Here is an 8,452-nt window from a genome sequence, read left to right on the forward strand (position 1 = left end):
GTGCGAATAAACCAGTTCCAAGAAAGAAAGAAAAAAGGCTGAAGTCATCATGTCCTGTCCCTCCCCTCCTGGCCAGCAGGGTGAGCAATGGCTCCCGTCTGGAGTCACAGCCTCCGCCGTCATGTTTGGCGACACCCTTCGCCCTTCTCTCCCTGACCCCACCCCAGACCTGGAGGTTGGAGCAGCAGAGAAGAGGGTGTCATTAGGGTGCTGGTGAAGAATTTGAAAGGACTGTGGCCTGCCCGAAGAACAAGCAAAGCCAGGGTGCTTCTTATAAGTGAGGGCGGGGAGACTTCATCTCATGGACTTTGGCGATGATGTCAGGGGAGACCAGTCCCTGGGAAAGGACATCATTCTTGGTAGAGGATCAGTGAAAAAGAGGAAGACCCTCAGTGAGATGGATTGACAGTGTTTTGAACACAGTGTTTGAACAACAATGTGTTCAAACAGAGCCTTGTGTGGATGGTGCAGGATGGAGCAGCGTTTCCTTCCGTTGCACATGTTTTGGGTGGAAACTGACTTGGTATCGGACAACAACAGCATGGTCCAGGTGGAGTGCAAGCCCCTGGGGATTCAAATATCCACCAGTTGCTTCAACTGGAAACCAGAATCCGCCCTTAGTTCTTCCTTTGGGCTCACCTTCGACTACAAATTAACCATCCCAATCCAAATTCACTGCCATTAAGTCGATTCAGACTCATGGCGACCCTCTAAGATAGGGCAGAGCTGCCTGTGTGGGTTTCCGAGACTTTTAAAGGAATAGAAAGCCTCATCTTTCTCCCCCAGAGTGGCTGTTGGTTTCAAACTGCTGATCTTGCCATGAGCAGCCCGATGCATAACCCACTCAATGACCAATTTGGTCTTCTCAAATTGCTTTCAAAGCTATTTCCCTGGGCAGGTAAGAAGGCTTTGAAGGGCCATCGGAGTTACCAGAATCACTGCCCTGGCCACCTGAGTGCCCACAGCATCGGGTAGTGACTTTTACTTATCTCTCAAGTGGGCCATGAAGATATGTGAAGCGTTTTGCGATTTGTTGGGTGTGAAATTTAGAAGTAGAAGACGAGTGGGGTTGATCAAAGGGAATGGACACCGTGCATTCTAATCCACAGCTGCACGTTGCTTCGGGTGACCCAGAGAGGTAGCCTAACCCTGGGAAGCGTTGAGTGGGGTCTGTGATATGATCCAAAGAAAAAGTGCCTGTAGATGCTAAAGAGTCTAAGTCCCCACCAGACCTAGAGCGGCGACAGGGCATTTTCAGATAGGAATGCCTGAGCTTGGTGTCTCAAAAAAAGGGGGCAACTCAAAACTTGAAATGGTCCTCATCTGGAGGCAGGGAGACCTTACTAGAGCCACCTGCACCAGGGAGAGCTCCTTGGGATTCTGGGCAGCACTGAACACATCTGCCCATCCCTAGATGCCAGGAGAGGTACCCAGGTTGGTCCATCATGGGAGGTGAGCAGGGAGTGTCCATTCTCCATGGCAGGGCACACCATTCATCCTCTCCCATTTCCTTTGTTGTTCTGGCTAACCAGCGATGAGGAAGAAATAAATAGCTTTGCGAAAGAGCCTTTGTCTTCAGCCTTGATTCCTGAGATGCTTTGAGAAAACTTGGAGATTATCTGCAACTTTCATCCAGGTTTTTTGACACTTTCAAACCCATCCCATCTTCTCTGCCCCCCATGGCCACATCTCCAGTATTGGCCACCAGCTTCTCTTTCCCGATGCCCACAGCACTCACTTCACCAGTGTCGCCTGCCCTCTGCCTCTGGGTGCACCTGTGTCACTGTGTTCTGGTCAGCACAATGGAAGCAGAAGTTGTTGGGTGGGATCACAGGAAAGCTCCTTAGAAACCAAAGAGATCTGCAGACCCTCTCTGCTTTCCCCAGGGCCTCCCTCCAGCCTGCAATGTAGATAGGATGGCAGGAGCTCCCTGAGCCATTGTGGGCTGAAATGTGCCTGTTCTCCAATGGCAGCGCGCGCGCGCGCGCGCACACACACACACACACACACACACAGAGAAACTGGGTCTCCACTGTGTTCTCGCCTCTTGACCTGACACCCACAGGCTCTAGGGACATGCTAAGCTAAGTGCTGGGCTGCTAATTTCAAGGTTGGTAGTTCAAACCCACTAGCTGCTCTGAGGGAGGACAATGACACAATCTGCTCTCATCGAGATTCAGAGTTCTGCTCTGTGTCAGAATATATAGTGTCAGAGTCGACTTGGTGGCAATGGATTTGGTTTGGGGTTTGGACTTGAAACCCACTTTGTATTTAAACCATTATTATTTCTGGTGTCTGTTCCCTGCAGCCAGGTGGTATCAGTTCCAGTTGCGACTCCTAGCTAAGGCCTCCGTCTCAGCGGAAACCCCACTTTCGCTTATCTCCCACCCCCTGTCTGAGTTGACTTCTCCAAAATCAAATTCACTGCCATCAGGTCAAATCCTGCCCCTACTGCCCCTATACGAGAGGGTAGAGCTGCCCCTGTGGGTGTCTGAGACGATAAATCTTTACAGCAGTAGAAAGCCTCATCTTTCTCTTGAGAAACTGCTGGTTCTGAACTGCTGACCTCGAGGTTAACACCCCAACACATAACCACTACACCATCAGGGTATCCCCACATGCTCTGCATATCCTACATCATAGCACAAGTTACGCAACACAGTAATCTCCTATTGGCTTGTCTCCTTGCCCTGGCAGCCTGCAGTCTCCACCAGACAATAGATGTGCCTTTTATCTCTACCACTCTAAGCCCAGCCATAACACAACATGGGGCTCATTTGTGGGTCCTTCATAAGTATCTGTTGACTGGATGGATGTTGACTTACACAGTCTCTGTCCCCAGAAAGCTCACTGTCTAGATTTCTGCTCTAGCTAGAATCCTGGGTGTGAAGAAACGACTCCAAGGCCAAGAAGACAAGTTCACAGAAGTACAATTGTCCAATCTGCCAGATGTCCAATCATTTGTAACCACTGTCCCGTTATTTGGAGGTCAGCCATGTGTATGGGGGCGTGCTGGCCTGCAGAGTCAGGAGTAAACATGGAACACAGGGAAGCCCTGGGGGTCTTGACTCTCGCATCTTCATGACCGAGTTCCAAGTGGGCAGGCGTCACATGTCTGATTAAACAAGGGTTTTCCCCAGGTTGTCTACTAAATATATGCCAAACCTAAGACACTGCATGCAACACATATTCAATGACTGTACACTCGGAGGTCAGCTGCATAGAGGTTATCTCCCAGAGGGTTATCAGCCATCTAGAGCAATCAGACTCTATAGTCTGTCCCACCCTAAGTAGGGCCCCCTCCCTTCTGATAACGATAGTGGATGGTTTCCCTGAAGGGGAGCCCAGAGACAAAGTCAAGCCAACTCAACGAGGACCAAGGTGAGCCTGACATCTTGAATCTAGGGTCCGCCTATCTTGTCACATGTGTACCCCTAGTCCCTCCCCTTCCTATTGCATGAAGACACCTAGCTCATCCCTTCCTGTCACAAGTATGCCTATTGGACAGCCCCTTCCTGTTACGTATGTGCTTACCTGTAATCAGAGGGGCTTGCACACCCCCTAAGTATATGTAAGCCTTGGCTAGAAATATATTCTCTCCTCTGTACAGACCGGGCTGCTGAGATCATGGCCATCCCCGAGGTGAGCATATTACCATGAAATGTGTCTGACTTCTTTATTTTGTTCTCTCTCCTCTCTCCCCTGTCTCCCATGACTTTACTATGATCTTTATATATTATAGCCATACAATTGCACCTATGGACCCTGTGGTGTCAGAGGCTGGTTTACTCTGACAGCCACACACCAGGTGCTTATTCCCAGGGCCAGAACACCTCTCTGTGCTTCTCTACCAAAAAAAAAAAAGTTGCTTCTTACACACTGTCTTCTACAAACTAGATGACTAGGGCCTACTGAAAATAAGACACTTCTGTGCATCAGAACATGTCATCCAAAGACTGAAAGGAGAGTCCACTGGTTGGGAAAAATCTTTGTCGATGACACATCAGGCAAGGGACCCCAAACAATCCCACTGAAACGTGGGCAAGTACAGTTCACCAAATAGGACATCCACAAGGCTAACAAACACGAACAACTGCCATCACTGTCCCTAGCCATCGGGGAGATGCAAATCAAAACAACGAGACCACCACAACAACGAGAGCCCAATTTTAAAACAAAACAAACCAGAAAACAACAAGGGCTAGAAAGTGGGTGGGGAGATGGGAACTCTGAGCCACTGCTGGTGAGCTGGTAAAGATGCCCCCAGTGTTTTGGAAAATGCCGTGTTGCTCCTTAGCACAACTGAGAGCAGGGATCTCACACAACTCAGCAATACCTCTGCTGGGCATACACCCCCAAGACGCAAGAGACACTGTACAAAGAGGCATATAGCATGCTCCCCCGTGTTCATCATGGCACAGCTCACAATAACAAGAACCTGGACACAGCCCAAATGCCTGCCTTATAGTCGAAAAATGGATTTGAAAACAAGCACACAGACCCTGGGCCCATACCATACACACAACGGCATGTGATGCATCCCTGATCAACAATGATGAAGCCATGTTGCACCTTGTGGCATGGAGAGGCCAGGAGACCCCTATGCTGAGTGAAGTTAGTCAATCACCAAAGGACACATATTGTATGAGACCACTGTCTCCCAGCAATGAGGCGGTGGCCTGCCTGGTGCTCATGACCCACCGTCGCCCCTTCTTGGAACATCTTAAGAAGCACTTCGTCAGAGGAGGGCCAGTTTCTCGTGTGGAGGAGAGGGAGAAGACCCATCAGTTCCTACCAAGTGGTATTGGTCCAGGCTCACCCCAAATCAACAGACACTCCCTCAAAGATGCTCAGGGAACCTTACTGGGAATTCAAATCTAGAAGTGGTGATGGTGGTGGATCTCTGTGTCAGAGAAGGAAACTTCACTTCTGTCGGGGAGTCAACGAGGAGAGGCAACCGGCCACGAAGCACAAAGAGCTTACCCTTGCATACATAGAGCCCCGTGGGAAAAAACCAACCATGTGATGTTCCTCATCAGGCACATGTTTCTACATTAGTGACCCAGCCCATGCGCTGCCGATGACTAGGACTTTAGACTCTGTCCTTTTCAAGGGGCACAACATCCCACACCAGACGGATCTGACTCATCGCGACCCTGTAGGACAAGGTAGGGCTGCGGCTGCCTCTGTGGGTTTCTGAGACTGTAGCATGTTTCTCCTGGAGAATGGCACAGGACCAAGCCCTGCGTGTTTGAGATGTGTGTCTGGAAGTGGACGGCCATGTGTGTCCAGAAGATGGCCCAGGACCGGGCAATGTTTTGTTCTGTTCTACAAGGTCGCCCTCAGGGAGAAGATGACTGAAGAGCCGCCATCGTAATGGAACCACATCACGTGCGAATCTAAGTCATCAGCCACAAGACCGCAGCTGCTTGACGGTGGAGAGAGGCGTCTTTAACTAGTGCGGGCAGTCTCACCGGCCACTCCACTTGAAGAGTTGGTGCTTTGTGTCCACATCTCACACCGGGTCCACAGCACACCACACTGTGTGCGTCATTGCACTTTAGCCACACATGAACCCCAAACTCAAACCAAGTCCTTCATTGGGTGCTCAACCAGTGTTCTCTGGGTGCCACCCTGGAGAAGAGAGAGCTGGCCTGCAAGCACCCAAATAGCCATGGCTAGTTTGGCAACTTTGTGAGAATGTTAAATGTCTATTTTTTCCCCTCCTCACGTTATATTTCTTAAACCTTTCAAACCTATGGAGACATTGAAAGTTTGATGCCGTGAACTCCCTGTGTTCTACCACAAACCGTTTACTAGCTTGCTCTACCACCTCTAATCCCTCCCTCCCCCTAAAATATGTGTTGGAATCCACACGGCAGTGGCGCAGCGGGTTAGTGCTCCGCAGCGCTCAGAAAGCCCGGCAATTTGAATCCGCCAGCGATTCCATGGGAGCAAGGCCTGGTGATCTGCTGGCATAAGGATCACAGGCTGGGAAACTCCACAGGTCCACTCCCCTCTGCATTTGGGCTCACTGTGAGCTGGAACGCGCTGGCCGCCAGCCGCTGCTGCAGCAGACCTGCACCATCATCTGGTCCCTGAATAGTCTTCTTGTTATGTTAACAAGGCAGCAGCACCCTTACACAGTGTGTCCTAAACATCACCACCTCCAAGGGACAAAAGGAGCAGATTGGACACAGACACTCCCGTGGGGGAGACATGCTGAGCGAAAACTCTCTACAAGCCAAAGAAACCTTGGGAGGGGTGGGAGCAGTCACTAGGACGGGATCAGCACAGCCGAGCCCTTGATGTGGACTCTCAGCTTCCAAACTGTGAGAAAATTAAGGTCTGTTCTTTCAACCTACCCCCTTGTGGTATTTGTGTTCCGGCAGCCCCAGAAAACGTTCTCTCCATCCATCCAGTCATCTTAGGTTTGGATACATTTTGAAGACGGTTGCAGAGGTTCACATGCCTCACCCCTGAACACTCCAGCCCACGTAGCCCTCACCCAAAAGCAATAAATAGCTGCTTATGATTTTCAAGATGAAATTGTGAGTCAGCGTAATGCACAAATCTCCTGTTGGCCATTCAGTGAGGTTGACACGCATGCATTCAGCTGTGTCACCCAGACCTCTCTGAGGATCTATCAAGGGCAATTTAAATTCAATCAATTTCTCTTTTTCTATGGCCTGACTTTGAAATGTTCCTGCCCTGTAAGGTGAGGCCCCACTGTGACTTGAACTTTATGAAAAATAGACTTCATACGTCAAATTTGGCATTTTGGGCTCCAGACTGAGGAAAACACTCAGAGACAAGCCCAGACATTTAGAAACAACTGGCTTGAGGCAAAAGAGCGCAAAAGAGCCTGGGCAGTCCTGTGGGTTAGCCATTGGGCTGTTAACTGCAAAGTCAGTGGTTCAAACCTGCCAGCCCCCTATCTGATCCCAGAAAGGTTTACAGCCTCAGTAATCCTTACAGTCTCAGTAGGATCCCTGTGATGTGGAATTGACTCAATGGCGGTGGGTTGGGGCTTCTGGTTTGACTGGAGAAAGTGCATGAGGAGGCTTGGCTCCGTCCCTTTTGGCCCTCTGGTCACCACTGGTTCTTGCTTCCTAGTGTCTTTATAACACAAACACCACACACGAATGGCTTTCATAGACAAACTCAGTTTCTCACATTCCGGAGGCCAGAAGTTGACATTCAGGGCACGGTTCTAGGGGAAGGCTCTCTCTCTGTTGGTCCTTGTCTTTTCCCAATTTGTTTTTCCCAGCATTCTTCAGGTGGCTCAGAGTCTACTTCGCCCAACTCGGCTCACTTCTGCTCTTATTAGGTCTCAGTAGAGACTGGTTTAAGACACACCATATCACAGAGGAGCCCTGGTGGTATAGTGGTTATGCGATAGGCTGCTGACCACAAGGTCAGTAGTTTGAAACCACAAGCTGCTCTGTGGGAGAAAGACAAGGCTCACTACTTCTGTAAAGAGTTACAGTCTCAGAAACCCACGGGGAAGTTTTATTTTATAGGGTCACTATGAGTTGGCGTCAACTTGATGGCAGTGAGGTATCCCAATCTTTATGTATTAACATATTTATATATATATATACACACGTCTATATTTCTACTCCATAAGACATATGTTAATACATAAAGATAGGAATATTGGTCCATGTACATCTATTTATATGTTAAAAGTATCAAGGTAGCAGACACACTCTGGGCCTCTATTTCAGTCTTATAACCTGGCACTGTGTGATACCCAATTTCTGGACACGATTACTGAAAACCAAACGTGTGCATAAGCAAATGTGGTGAAGAAAGCTGATGGTGCCCAGCTATTAAAAGATATAGTGTCTGGGATCTTAAAGGCTTGAAGTTAAACAAGTAGCCATGTAACAAGGAAGTAACAAAGCCCACATGGAAGAAGCACACCAGCCTGTGTGATCATGAGATGTTGACAGGATCAGTTATCAGAAGATTCAAAACAAACAATTATATCTTTGTGAAAGAGAGGAGTCAGAGTGGAGACCCAGAGCCCATCTATAGACAATTGGACATTCCTTCACAATAGGGTCACATGGAAGGGATGATTGATCCAGGGTGCAGTATGGCACCGATGAAACACGCAACATTCCTCTAGTTCTTTAAGGCTTCCTCCTCCACAATCATAACCCCAGTTCCCCCTCACAAATCCTGCTAGACTGAAATATGTACATTGGTACAGATAAGTGCTTTCAACACATGGAATCCAGGACACATAACCTCCTCAGAAACAGTAACAGGAGTAGCAATACCATGAGGTTATGGGTAGGTGGGGAAGAGGGGATAAAGGGGAACTGATAGCAATGATGGATGTATAATGCCCCCCGCCCCCCAGGGAACAAATAACAGAAATATGGGTGGAGAGATACAGTGGATGGTGTAGGATATGAATATATATACATATGTATGTATA

This window comes from Echinops telfairi, unplaced genomic scaffold (assembly GCF_000313985.2).
Source record: "Echinops telfairi isolate 266 unplaced genomic scaffold, ASM31398v2 ScPeMD7_5;HRSCAF=22, whole genome shotgun sequence".
Classification (NCBI taxonomy): domain Eukaryota; kingdom Metazoa; phylum Chordata; class Mammalia; order Afrosoricida; family Tenrecidae; genus Echinops; species Echinops telfairi.